Source organism: Molothrus ater, chromosome 4 (genome assembly GCF_012460135.2).
Source record: "Molothrus ater isolate BHLD 08-10-18 breed brown headed cowbird chromosome 4, BPBGC_Mater_1.1, whole genome shotgun sequence".
NCBI classification, from domain to species: domain Eukaryota; kingdom Metazoa; phylum Chordata; class Aves; order Passeriformes; family Icteridae; genus Molothrus; species Molothrus ater.
In genome coordinates, this window is record NC_050481.2 from 26097789 (window position 1) to 26112748 (window position 14960).

General features: G+C 41.6%; 1 long non-coding RNA gene across 1 annotated transcript in view; it reads right to left on the minus strand.

Annotated features, from left to right (window-relative positions):
• LOC129046674 (uncharacterized) overlaps positions 1-14960 on the minus strand; it is a 162139-nt gene that overhangs the window by 128489 nt on the left and 18690 nt on the right. The window contains exon 2 of the long non-coding RNA XR_008508329.1: positions 14023-14169. This is a non-coding gene — a long non-coding RNA (uncharacterized LOC129046674). The remainder of the gene's footprint in view (positions 1-14022; positions 14170-14960) is intronic.

The following is a 14960-nucleotide window of genomic DNA, read 5'->3' on the forward strand; positions in this document are numbered from 1 at the left end:
CAGAATACTTGAGAATAGACATTGGAAAACCTTTTTCTTTAAATTATTTTAAATTATATGCTACTTGAAGGCAACATGAGTATCCCACAGTCATGCCAATGAATCAGTCCATGTGATCATGTGTTTCTATTTATTTACAGTATCAGATAATGTTAGAGACTTAAAATTGCTTTGCTGTGACTACTTTTTGTCTAAACCTGCACTGCATTAGTTACCACTAATACTGCTCTGTGGCACCAAATGGCAAGAAAAATAGCCACTTATTTTGAAAAATGCCTAAAAATGATGGTACTTTAACATCCATCATCTTGCTCCTTGAAGCCCTAAGGAGTTCTTAGCCTGCTTTGGGAGGCTTAGAAAAGCTATCACTAATAGCAGACATACCCTATTTTTAGATCTACCTGCTTGTGACATATAGCTTCCTAAAACTAGTTTCAGTTTATCCTTAATTTTTTTTTCTTTTTCAACATCAGGCATTTGTAGTAGAGGGGCAGGTAGGAGAAAGAAGAAATCACTCAGGCTAAAATTTCTCAGCTAGCTATATTTAGGTTCTTTTTCTTAAGATTTTACAGCTAAGTTTTGGAGACTTCATTAATGCAATTGCAAAAGCAAAACAAGTGAAAAGAAACCTAAGTGCAATTTACCCACATGAAGTTTATTATGCCAAACACTGGAATCCGTGGAGCATTAAAACAGAGAAATTACTTAGCCTGCAAATTTAGTATCTTTTCCTATACATTAAATAATGCTAACTGGCAACTAGTTAATGAGCAACCCTTGTGCTAGGATGAACATAATCCTTGTACACCTTTTCTGATATGGCCTAAGCATTAAGGCTCTATCACTTCTGAGGATCAGTATTCCTGAAACTGGACACACAAGTTTCCAAGGTGCCCAGACAGAAAGAGTGAAGAGGAGCTCAGCATACCCAGCCCAGACAACTTCAAGTTCTGCTCAGGGCCCTTGCAATTACTCCAGGACTGGATTAAAGTATGGATTTATCTGGAAGGTTCAGAGCTTTCCTGTCTCAAGGGAGACTAAATAGCTCATGCTCACTGTACAGCTCAAGAAGCAGTATCTGCTCAGGCAAAAGCTGGTGAGTTTGCTGCAGCTGAGCTTAGCATTTCAGAGCCTCCTTATTTCTTTATTCCAGCCACCCAGACAAGGCACAGCAGTACTTGGAGTTGAAATCTGCAGGGATTTCTTCTCCAGGTTGAAGAATTGTGTTGCTTTGAATATCTACTGTATTTTTACTCAAATTTGTTCAGTAGAATAATCACGTTTGAGCAGAGATATGGTCACAAGGGACCTGTTTTTCTCAAAAAAAAACCCATAAAATTTTCAGACCATGGGTTGAAATGGCCAGCTTCAGAAAACTGCAGCAATTAGGTAAAAAATCATCACCATTCCAATTACCCACAAAGCATCAGGAGTTACATGGCAATCTCTTGTGTCATTCCCACTTTCTGGAAGCTCAGCACAGCGCTGCCACTTGCAGATTCTGAAGGATGGGGAGCTCAGCAGGCTGCCCTTGCATCTGTGCTCTTACCTCTCCTGTGTGGACTTCCTGCAGCACAAGGGAACAGGATGTTCATCATTAGTCAGCCACCATCTGCAGCCAAAACATCAGATGGCAATGAAAAAGGATCTTCTCTTCCACCCCTATTTTTTCAACAAGATGGAGGCAATGTTCAAGGCATGAGATAAAAGAAAATGACCATGGCAGAATGAAAATCCTATCTACAGATTCAGGTGGCCAAATGTTACTGAAGATCATAGATGGACAGACTCAGGAATTCTCTACATCCTATTCTTGGACACTCCTTGAAAGTCAAATATTAGAAAAGCTACATTTGACAGCAACAGAAGTCATTGTTTGAGGCAAAATATATTGTAATATAAGACACATCTCAGAATAAAAATGCGCAGACAAGAAAGGCACATTATGCAGGAGAGAAAAAGCCCACTAAACTGCAACACTGTTTGAAAGTCCCATATCCCTGAGGATCATGATTTTACAATAATAAGCCTGCTCTGAGTCAACTAGTGCAGACTTTTTTCCATAAGGGTCTCAGTTCATGAAACTGCCACAGGGGTTTAGTAAGATTTTAACTGAGGGACTGTTTTACAAGAAAACTTGGTTCAAAAGACCAAGACAGAAGAACCTAGAGAACAGAAAATCTGATTTTGTATATGTCACTAACAGCCTTTTTAGAGGATGCAATATGATCAATATGATGTGTGATTGCAATATGACTCAAAATCTCACGTGAACATGCACCAGTATTGATAGAATTCTTCAGCTCCAATATCAGCCTGCAGGCAGATAACCAATATTCAGCAGCTTCAGACCCAAGTTCTTCCAACACCACACAAGTGCTCAAGGAATTTAACATGATTTGTATGAGTACTTTTCCAATCTCTACCTGTTGGATGATAGACCAGCCTTTTTTCCAGGTTCACAGACCTCTGGAGGAGAGCAGCCTTGATGGCCTGTTTACCTGACACCATAACCTACTTCACAGAAATGGACTGGCCCTAATTAGTAAAAGATAATTAAAAAAAACATTTGGAAGAATTACATCAACTCCAGGTTTATACTGGACTGGGCCACAGAGAGGAGTGCACTAACAGAGACAAGAGATCTTTGGGTACCTAATTCATTCTTTTACACCTTTCCTATCTCTAAGTGTTATTCTTAGACCAATTTTAGGACTCCCAGACTGCCTCCCGCACTTCTAGAATTTGATCCATCTTATTTAGAGCTAATCTCTAGCCTGTCCCACACAGCAGTGTAAGCAAACCTGGAGTCCATGGGACTTCTCCATGTTCTTGGGCAGGTAGAAGCAACTTTGGATGCTTTTAGGAATCCTTTTATGAAAGTCATCCCACAAACACAGAGCAAGAGATCAGGAAGTCAATGTAGTGCTCCCAGTTGTGCCATTTGGCTCATATCCCATTTTTTGGCTATATTCTTCAATTGATATTACAGATTTATCAAGCATTAAAGGAATAGTTATTAGACTTCCAGTATATTAGAATTCCATGTATATGCAAAAGTACATATTAATGAAACAGAAAAATCAACACTTAGCAGAGACTGTACATAGCATCTATAAATATATCACTTCTGAATTGCAATGGAGATTGATAAAGATAGAGCTTTATACAGTATTTAGTCATGGATAAATAATGCAATTAATCATGTGCATGTGAATTTGCAGAAGAGAGAAAGAATATTATCCCTTCATGTTCTATAACACTGGCAGCCTTAGGTTAAATATAATTTCAAAGTGTTTCCTAGCTGAATCTAGAATTCCACTCTTTTGGGGAAAGTCGTTGGATCGCACTTAAAAGACCAGTAATCCTGCAAAGAGGAAGACCACACTGCCACAAGCAACTAAGAAACACTCCAACAATCAATTATTAGAAAACATTTACCAGCAGGCCTGGCATGATCTAAAATAATTTAACATTATTTTATAGTAGTTGCAGGATATGTTGCTGTTTAAAACACACACTAAGCATGAGAGAACGGCTCCCAGAAAGAAAAGTCTCCTGAGAGAGGGTCCAAAGCCCTCACCACAAATAAGACATTTCAGAATACGTCCCTTACACTTGACATTATCCTGGCACCCACATTACAGGAATAGCTGATTTTTTGGGTTGGCAACAAAACGGGGGAGCAGGGGAGGATCTTGACTGCAACCTCTGAAACTTGCATTTTTCTTACAACAGTGAAAGCAAGCCATTGGGCACAAAATGTTCTCAGTTTCATTTGCAGTAGCTTGGAGGAGAATCAAGTGAAGAAAAGGGCCAGATGCACAGAGCTGCAGCAGGCATTCCCACTGCATGTCCTACTTCCTTAAAAGTGGATGGAGCACTCAGCCTGTCCCAGACCTTCTCTGTCTGAGAATGAATGAATGGATAAATACTCATTATGTACACAGCACTAGGATGGCTTAGAAGCCCTCGGTGCCACCCTGGCACTCCAGGAGATGGACACCCAGGAAGGTGCTGCTGGAGGCTACTCACTCTCCAATACAGGGAACAAGTTCATGGAGGCAGAGACCAGCTCTGTCTTAGCAGTCTCACAGTGGTGGGAGTGGCTGCCTCTGAAATTCTTAGCTTGCAGCCTTCCCCAGATTACAAGTTCCACATATAAAATACTTAGAGAGCAGAAGTAATCAGTGGAATCTGATATTTTCCCTCAGTCAGGAGTCAGGACAGCTCCCCCAGAGATAGAAACTCTCAATTCTGGACATCACTACATCTTATTAGCATCAGGAAGGAGGACTGAGGAGAGTGCCCTTGCTTATCTTCTTGACTCCTCCTGTCCACATCTAGCAGGACAGGAGCTGTAGGTTGGCATTTCCACAGCACCATCTCCTACACCAAACAAGATGAACAAAATCAACCCTTTGAGAGCAGCCCTCCCCTTAGCACTTACCCCCACTGCCACCCCAATCACCACTTCCTCCTGCCATATAAACTGTCTACTCAAAAAGTCCATTATAAGCTGGATAACAAACTTTACCTCAGATATCAAAAACTCCTAACCTGGGAAAAATATGGCATTTCCTCTACATTTCCTCCAGTCTGCTTTTGGTGCTCCCTTCTCTGAAGGGGCAGCTAATTTGGAGGCAAACTGAGGGCAGGGGGCCTGCAGGCCTCCCCTGAAGAAGGTGATGCCCACACTTTAACAAGTGAGCTGGCTGGGGACTCTGCTGCTTGTGTGGTCATCCCAGCCTCCTGAGGCCTTCTGCTTCTATTCTCTTGGGAGAGGAGAGGGATCAGACTCCCCTTTCTACACTTGGGAGACCAAACCTTAAGGACACACTGTTGTGCTGTATTATTGCATCAAACAGATTCAATAATGATTCAATAATCTTGACAGATCAAACCTTAAAGGACCTAAAGGACAGACTGTTGTGCTGTATTATTGAAAATACCAGCCTTCCAACTCTACCACTGACAACAGCGACTTGTTCCTGCTTTGACATTCCAAAAAGGCTTCTGTGACCCTCCCTCAGCACATTCTGCACCCCAGTACTCTGTCCCCTAATGAGAACAAGCCCTTCCTTTTCCTGGCTGCGGGGCAGGCACTGTGACTCAGCACAAGCCACTGCATAAATAAACACACTGGACCAGGTCTCCACCTTGACACAGACAACCCTTTGGCACCCTTCTGGTGATGCCAGAGAGCGCTGATGGGATCTCAAGGGCTCCTTATGCCTGATTAATGGTATTTCTGTGGTTCCAGGGACATGTAAAGTAGCCTCAGAATAAATGAAACCAGGCTGAGCAAGGACGGAAATGCTACCATGGTATTTCTGTGGGAACTTTCCCAAAAGCCATCTCCCACTGAAACTCTACTCTAGGCTGATGCTGGTTCTGCTGGTCACATGTGGCTCCCAGATCTTTTCAGCTCATCAGCCTCTGAACATATGTGATGGCGTCTCTGTGTGGTGGAAAAAAAAAATAAAGGAAAAAAGAAAAAAAGGTGACTCCACTTCCAACTCCACAAAGGATATGAGCAAGCTGTGTATGCTTCTGCAGCCCATGTCAGTCAGGAAAATTAGATCCTTACATCCCCTCCCTTGAAGACAAGTAACTAGCTACACATCAGGCTGTACAGGTCTCTCTGAGAGGCACAGTGAGAGAGGCAGGGAAGAAGAATGCTGGCTTGGTTCTGCCCTTGCCAAGGTCTTTCCAACAGCTGGTCATCTTGGAGAGCAGCAGTGAACAGCCTGCATGGGCTCTTTGGAGATATAATGGGCACTTCTCAAATTATTATGGTATAAATACATACATACATACATACATATATATATATATATATATAAAGAGAGAAAGTGCTTGCTTATAATTATGAATCTAATGAGCTTTTTTCCTATAAACCATAGGAATAAAATACCTGCACATTTGTGATTGTTTTAAATTATAGATTTATTTTTGTTTGCTTTTGTTTGTTTTAAGATGAAAGCAAACAGCCCAAGGTTATCCTGAAGGGGATCTAGGCATGTGAAGCATTTGTTAATTCCACCTACAGGGAAAAGGTAAACTTCAAACTTTTTAAATGATGTTTCATACCATAATAAATGCAAGAGAGCCAACTGACTGATTGCTAGAGAAGGGTCAGATGGGCTAATTTTCCATAGATATGGCCAGTATTGTCTCTGGTGTCTATGCTAAAGATTATATTCACAAGCCTTTTACAGAACTGCTACCATTCTTTTGCAAATTCTTATGCAAACTGTGTTAGAAATATTTACTGTGTTCTTTTTACCCTGTACCTGTGTCCCCAGTAAGAGGGAAGTCGAGAGAGACCAGTGAGCACTTCTAGGGAATATAATCTGAGTACACCTCAAAGACTGTGTCAATCTGTACATTTGCTGACCTTTTTTCCCCTTTAAATTAAGTCAAGAACATTCAAGAAAAAAACACAGTAAAAATCCTCCTGAAAGGGTTAATTTTTTCCCTAACAGCTTCTCTAAGCGGAACTTATATTCTTAGTCTGACTTAAGGATATGGAATAGAAAGGCTGCCAACATCTGTTGTGGTCAGAGACAGATGAAAGAGACTAATTCAGAGCTGGAAGAACCCATGTACAGCACTCTGTGCTGCATTACCCTCTCCATAAAAGCACAGGGAACAGCAGAATGGGAGACGGGTGCTCACCTGAACTTCCTCCCTGCAGAGACCCAGGAGTTCCACGTGTTTATAGGCACCCCCGTCATCTCACAGAGAGCACAACATGAAACCTTTAGCTTCCAACGGGGCAAGACCAGGCTGAGAATACTTGAGAAACACTGAGTACATAAGCACACTGCTACGTGTGAATGAAAGAAAGGAGAGAGACAGGTGATTGATGAGCCTGCCAAGCACTGGAAAAGTTAGCATAGAACAGATTAATGTGCTGAGTAACTTTGGATGTGGATTAGCCCAATCTTTATTAAGGTGGCCTGATAAAGAGTATCCTCATAGAGACATGAAGAAAAGCTAGTGCAGTTTCATTCACACTCTCAGTTGTTAAACACACTTCATGTAGGCAAGCCTGCAACTTACTGAGACCAGCAACTCCTCACAAAGAAGCCAGCTGCATTATGACATTATGATGGGCACACAGTCAAAGCCAGCTCAAAGTCTACAGAGTGCACAACTCCTGTGTCTGTCTTTACTTTTGCCAGAACTGATTTTACTATAGTGAGGGAACATCAGTATCTGAAGTGGATTTCAAACAACAGCTATTTTACAAAAGGAAGGGAAATTACAGGCAGGTAACTTGATTACATTACAAGTGAGACTGAAGCCCACTGTTTAGTACCTAAATGTTGCTTTGGTGCATGCTGTGCTGTCTTTATTCCAAGGAAGCAGCCAGTAAGGCCAGACGAAGCTCTGCCCAAGGAAGGGCAGCCACCCTGCCTCTAGTATCGTAAAACAAGATCTATACCTCACCTTTTGTTTGCATGAGTAAGGAAGATTCAGGCATAGAACTGAAATTCCCTAGGGCAAAGGGATGCAACCAGTCAAAACCTCAGCAGCTGAGATAAAGTCTCTTCTAGATACCACCAGCCATTTTAAATTTCCCTTTGCACTTCTTGATCTTAATAGCCTGCAGAACTTCATTGAACATTTATCCTTTGATACAGAAAATTCAGCTGGAATGGATGTACCATGATCCTCCAGCCCAGCTGCCTGACCAAAAGTTAACACACATTAAGAGCATTGTGCAAATGCCCCTTATCACTGACAGGCTTGGGACACAAATCACCTCTATGGAAAGCTGATTATAGTATCTGGCCACCCTCTGAGCTTCCTAATGTTAAGCCTGAAGCCTCCCAACACAGCTTTATCAGATTATAAAGCACTGTTTGCACCCAGCACTGGATCAATAATTAGGAATTCTTAATAAACACCAGTTTCTTCCCATTTACTGTTAATTGTGCATGCCTTTCACTAAACAGGTGTCAATTTAAAGGCTGGCTTTTCTAGCTTATCCACCACATTGTCAAACTTTGTCTTGAACCTAATTTTTTCTTCTATTCAGTAGCACAATTATGAATTAAATGCAAAGAATTGTTAAATCATATTTATTGAGGTTTTACCACTGTTGGAGACACATATTTTGCAACATTAAAAGCCTCAAAATATGTTTTAAATTATTTATAAGTATTTGTTTTGTCATATTGTTTGGTTTTGGTTTTTGGGTTTTTTTTTTTTGCAAATATAAATATGTTTTGAATAACTGATCTTTACTTTAGATGCATGGAAATCAATTATTTAAAACATATTTTGAGGTTTATATAACAGCTATACCATGTCTACCTCTTCCATAATCTCAGCCTGCACGTATTAAGATCAGGATGAATCTGGCACTTAAAGACAACTTACTACAGCTAAACAAAGTATCTGATCAGCTCTTAGACCCCACTGCCTGCATCCCAGCTAAGCAATAAGCCCAGGAGGCTGATGGCAGCCTCTGTGCAAAAGGTGATCCAGGAGGATTTGGCCATCCCAAACCTGCCAGACTCAGGATCTGTATTTCTGGGACTGCCAAGGCAGCTCCCTGCAAAAAGGCAGGGTCTGAGCAAGAAACAGGAGACCTTAGCACACCACATGAGTTCTTCACGTTCCAGAGTCCAAGCCAGATTTATCTGGAGGCAATTTAGCACATGTAATTTAGAGCAGACCCCCGCTGGAATGATTTGCACCCTTGCAGTGCTTCAGATGTGCATCCAATAGCGAGCTGCCACTCCATGGGGGTGTCAGTGCACAGCTCCAAGTACAAAATCCAGCACCCAGAGACACCATGGGGCTCTTCAGCTCTGCTTCAGAGAAGCTGAGCCACCAGCTCACATACCCATGGATGTGCCAGGAGGTATCTCCCCCACTTCTGACAGGTATAATACAGGTTATTTTCTTCTTTTCAAGATTTGACAGTGTTCTTCAATAAATAATGAGGTCAAATAGTAATAATGAGGTTTTTAGCCTAAGAAATTTGGAGTTTTAACTTTTAACCTGGTCCTTAGAGACGTTGAGCACTGGATCCACGTAATGGAAGAAATGCATGAGGAATATGCAACTTATGAATCTGTGAGACACCAGTAGCCTCCACAGAGTTAATGGAGTTCAGAGGCACTATCTAATGCTCTTATAGGTCTCATGCCCAATCTGTAAGTTGCATACCTGAACCTGAGCCACAGCCTGTGAAGCAATAGCATCCACCCAGGAATATCTGCCATATGGGAGGGAGAAGTGCTTTGGAAATCACACACTGAAGGCATGTGCCCAGTGCACCCTGCACTGCAGGGCAGATACCCAGCCTTCAGCAAATCACCTCCCAGAGAAGCAGGTCAGACTAGGCAGCATCAAGCTCAGCAGATGACCTCTCTATCAACACTGGAACAGACCTAAAATAAGCAGAACTTAGATAATTTTATTCAAATTACAACATCAGAAGTCCTTAACTAAAAACAAAACAACCTAAAGTAACATTCTTGTTACTTGTTCTCCAGAATGGTAGGAGCAGCTTTTGTTCAACCCAGTGCCAATCTTTCTATACATTAATATATACAAGGTAGATTATATTCCTCTGCAAGTAGATGTTAGACCTGTAACACCACTGTACTATCAAAAAGCAACGTTTAGCAATCTGACACCACCCCTGTATCCTCACTATTTTCAACAGAGAGGCAAAACCTAACACTGCACAGGCAGGGAGCAGAGTGGTGAACATAAAGCCGCCGTGCCCTAGATCACCACCTTAAAGTCTAGAACATCATTTTGGCTTGACCCAGAGGGAAGGAGCTCCCTCACACTGCGTGGGCAATAGCTCCTGAGCTGCCAAGCAAGACACCACACTTGCAGGACAACACAAGCCTCACCAAAACTGAAACAAGTAGATATTCATTAGCCAAATATGCAAATGCATTATGCCAACAACACGTCACGTTCTTAGTTATTCATTTTAATGTGCTCACTCCCCTCTGGGAAAGGGCTAGACACCTTTCCTGGATATTTTTTGCTGAAGTAGCAGAAATTGTTACAGCATCAAGTATAGCATCAGTATTTAATGGTCTCATATTGCAAACCCTCTGCCACACACAGCAGTCTCACCAGCTTTGATATTTATCAGTGATAAGAAAGTTCTTTTAAATCCTCACAGCAGTCAAAACCAGAGAAAGCCTGGAGAATACCAAGGAGAAAGAACAAGGCTGGATTCATTATTACTTTAACAGCAGCCCACTCTTTCAAACCAGTTGATACTTCTGAAGGCTGTTTGAGTGGTGGAACTGTTCCTAGGCTATTAATTTGGTGTAAGTATTTACTCTGAATAATATTTTTGTGATTCAGCTGCCAGATCTCTTTTATCTGCAGCAATTTCCAGTTAGTAGGTGTCATTTGCACATTGCTTTACATATATTTAAGGTTTTATGGATTAGCCGTGTGTTTCCCAGCTTTGTAACAGATTTCCAAGCTTCTTGCAAGAGCTGATTCAGCAATAGAACATCACAGGCTACAATATCATCAAATATATCTTGGGCAACAGATACATATTTTGACTTTATCCCTCACACTGCATCAGAGGTATAAAGTATTAGGAATACCAGCTTTAGGAAAACAGCAGATGGTTTTGCTCCCACAAGACCACATATTAAAATATGAGTTAGTAATGGAGAACATGCCTACAGCTTTCCATGGACTGTCACCATTTTAAGTAGCTAAAATAAAGGAATGACCTTTCATTCTTTAGCCCATGCATCCATGGATTTTATGGCACTTTTTACAGTCTGCCTTTAACACCATCCCTGCTGGGCACCAAGCAGTCACACCAGACAAGAACCAAGCCACAGAAGGTTTACAGTTAAAAACAAAATAAAAAATATACATAGCCTGCAAAGTAATACAGCACAGGCTTTATCCAGGCTGGGGATCAACACAAGTAAGAAAACACAGAACTGACTCAGTTCTTTGAGCAAGCATTTTTAAAAAGCCCCAAACTTCCAGTTATAACAGACTTACACCAGTTTAGATATCGCTTACCCTCTCCTCCTTTTTCAAAGGCTCAGCTTTCTCCCTTGTGCATCGAGGAGGGCAACACTCACCCACAGCAATCCCTGCTCACAGCACAGCAGGAAAGAAGGGAACCCACTCCCCCAGCCCCTCAGCCCTTTATAGTTTGTTTTGCCACCTGGTGTGAGACCCAGCTGGGATGAATCCTCCAGAACTGCTCCACCCAGAACACCAGGCTGTGGAATTCATGCAGCCTCATGGCTGTCAGAGCAGAAAAGGAGGCAATCCATTTCCCACTGCAGCAGTAATTCTGTCTGCTAAGCAGGGCAGCAACTTCTGCAGCAGGCCCAGAAGAAAAGTGTTGTGAGCTCCTTGCAAAGTTCCTGCAGAAATCTTTCCAACATTCTTCAGTTAAAAAAGAAAAGAAAAAAAAAAAAGGCTACTCCCTCTCCTCCATGAATAACACCTTCCCAAAGAAGTCTTGCTTGCAGTCAAAAGGGCCCTGGCACTTTGTTTGCACAGACCTTTCCCAAAGACCACAAAAAGAGTTGAAACTTGTCAAATTATAGGGAAGCACCAACATTTCCCCATGGAAAAGAAAAGGCTATCAGCAGCAGACTAAAAACAAAAGGGTTGGCTTTTGTTTATGATACTTGACTGTGAGAGCAAAGTGGGCCACCCATTCAGAGCTGGATCCTGCTCCCTGACTCTGCAGCTATTTTTAACTTCTGTCTTTTTATAACAGTCTGGCTATGAACTTTGCTACAGCTCCTCATACAAAGAGAATTCACAGACTTTCAGCAAGACTGCCATGTTTTAGGTTAGATGGCAATTTCAGCTGAAAAAATGACAAGGAAAAAAGTGGCTTCTCTTACTCAGCAGATCTGTGCCTGTGTGTGTTAGGTTATAATGTTTTCACGCTGGTGACAAAACACAGTCCCCTTGTTCTCAGTCATTCAGCCTGTAGAGCTCAGAGAGAGACCATCCATATCCTATGGCTTTCCAGAGCACATCTGTATGAAACTTGAAGGGTTTGTTGTCCATTTTGGATTTTTTTTTCTAGGGGAGTTGTTTTGGGGGGATTTTTTGGGGGAGGTGGTGGTGCTGCTGTTTGTCTGGGTTTTGCTTTTTATATATATTTCTGTATATTAGAAGCACAGGTGGATCTGCCCTTCGGCTGCCTAACCACGCTCTGTGTGTCCAGAATCTTGTCCCATCCAGAACTCTCAAGATCTATTCAGCTACCAGTAGGCAAAACGTCATGGGACTCACATTTAAGTTAAATGTATGACATTCTCACATAAATCCTCTACCTCCAACAGCTAGGGCTTTGAACAAAATTTGTGAGATTTATGATGAAAATCACCAGGCATATGAAAACACCACTGAGGTTAAGCAAAAACTTCTCAAGAGGCAGGTCTGCAAAGCAAGGGTGTCTTTTGGCCACAGCACAGCCTCTGTCCTCTGGGCCTGTTCCACAAGAACCAGCTTTGCCTGCCCCTGGCAGGGAAGCCCAGTGCAAGCAAAGATGTCCCAAAAGCCATGGTGTTGACTGCCACATGTATTGCACAGTGCGCTGCCTCTAAGAAAACCTGTAAGAGCTGGTGCAATGTCCAGGTCCCTGCAGAAAAAGCGGGAGAGGACAGAGGAGGAGCAGCCCTCCCTGTCCAGGGATGTGTGGGACAGCCTGGTCTTGAAGACAGCAGCACTCCTACAGCCTTTGTCCCATGTGGAATTCCTCAAAGCTGGCCACAACACAGATGACATCGGTGCAGCTGAAGACTCTGCTCCTTCCCAGTGGCTCGCTCCAGAGTCTAGCTTTTAGCTTCCTGAGCTTTAGGGGAAAGCTTTATTTGGGGGATGGCAAAGGTGTTGATGGCTTGGGGTTTTTTAAATATCTACGTGATTTCATTAGATTCCCTAAGATAGAAAACTTTAGAAATAAAGCAGCCAAATACATAAATAAAAGTAGAGAAAAAAAAAGGAAAAAAAATGATGTCACCCTCAAGCAGTTCCATCAAGGGATGACATTTTAAATCACATCATGTCTCACACCCATTTCTTAGTGCAAAATAAATCACTTGAACAGAGTGCAAGCCAATTTTTACTTTAAAAAATGTTGTGTCCTAAGGCTCTCTTCTTGAACTTCAAAAGCATACTTCATAATTACTCTACCTATCAAAGGAAACTCAATATTTCACCTCCAACCTCGCTCTGCTTGTGTTATAATTTTTAATTGTTAATAAATTATATTAATTTTAAACTGGTTATTCTGTCTTGAAATTACATCTTTCAAATGGGTATGCAAACTTATTTTAAATTAACATATTTACCTTAAAATTATATATCAGTAATTTGTTTATGACTTTTCTTGCCTCTTAATTCTTATATTAGGATTTCAGTCTTTGGTTAACTCATTTAATTTTATTTGAAAACTGTTGTCTCAATTTAAGAGTCCAAACCTATTTCATAGACCTTGACATCTCTGGCAAGCAAAAACTTTTATTTATCTGGCATATTTATATAGTTTTGCTTGGACTCATGGTTATGCACTGCAAGGTCTTTTGTCACAGCTGGAAAATGTGGAGGTCTTGTTAGCAATCTAAAATCTGATCTTACAGATGCATGCATTCACTCTTAAAGGATACAACACATTGGTGTTTTTAGAGGGGCTACATTGTTTTATTTAGGTTTTACTTAATGCACAGTCCTTGCAAATACTTTCAAGAAAGTCAGGCATGGCAGGTAGGGTGTTTTCTGTGGAGGAGAGGGTGCCTCTGGACAGGGAAGCAAGGTTCAGTGCATATTCAAGTGTGATAATGAAGGCATCATTCTTCACAGATTCCCACAGTCAGCATTTAAGAGTCCTCACTGATTTATCAAGGCTGGTCACGTGCTTAAATGGATGAATAAGAGTTGCTAAATGGTAGAGAAATTTCAGCATGTTGTTGCCAAAATGACATAAATCAACACCCATGCTTAAAAACTCCAGCATGCAGAAAATACCTTCATGGCAGGATCAACCAAAATAGCTTGCAGAGTCTTGTGCCTGAGAGGAACCTGTGCAGGGAAACAGGCAGGGAAGCTCACACCCAAGCAATGCTCAGCTGGATTCTGAGGCTCTCGTCGTGGACCAAGGCATCCTGGAGCACACTGCAAAGTGAAAAACACATCCAGTCGGTGAACGCAACTACATGGCTGAACAAAACACTTCCCCATTGAAAGAAAAATCTTCCCAGAGATGCCTTTGGGATTTCTGGGCAGAGCACAGGAAAGGAAAGCGAAGCAGAGATTGTCCCTGGAGAATAAGTTGTCAGTATTACGTAAAGATCAGTGCCTACAGGACACTCTTCAGTGCTAGGTGGGTACTCTTTAGTCTGCAGTGTGATTATTTTTAATCAAAAAGATGAGGACTGTCTCACCATTCCAGTAAATTACATATCTACATTCAATTTTATTTTTTTTTCCAAGTATCAGTAGATGACTTCTTTTTTTTTTGCCAATTCTAGATGAACTCTGGCTACCAAATCTATGAGACAAATAGTCTGTGTCTCAGACTGCTACTCCCCAAACATAGCACATTTTATCATCTTGACCTCCTTATTCTTTATGCACAACAGTCTACCTCTAAGAAAGAAACCTGGTCCTGCCCTTCCTTCAGCCAAGCTCTCTGCTCACAATGAAACCCACAGAGTCAATCACCTTTTCTGAGTTCTGGTGACACTCATCACAGGAAGATGGACTAAATCACAGGAAGATGGAAGAAGTACAAGCACACCAACGAAGAACAGTTTCAAACCAGATTTATGGTTTTGAATAAATCTCAAGGCAGGCTCCCAAATCCCAGCTCATGAAGATGAAAATGTAGCTCCTAATTCTCCCCATGTGTTTCAAACATAATTTTATGAATGAAAGATGGGTCTTCTTCCCAGTTGCTCCTTTCT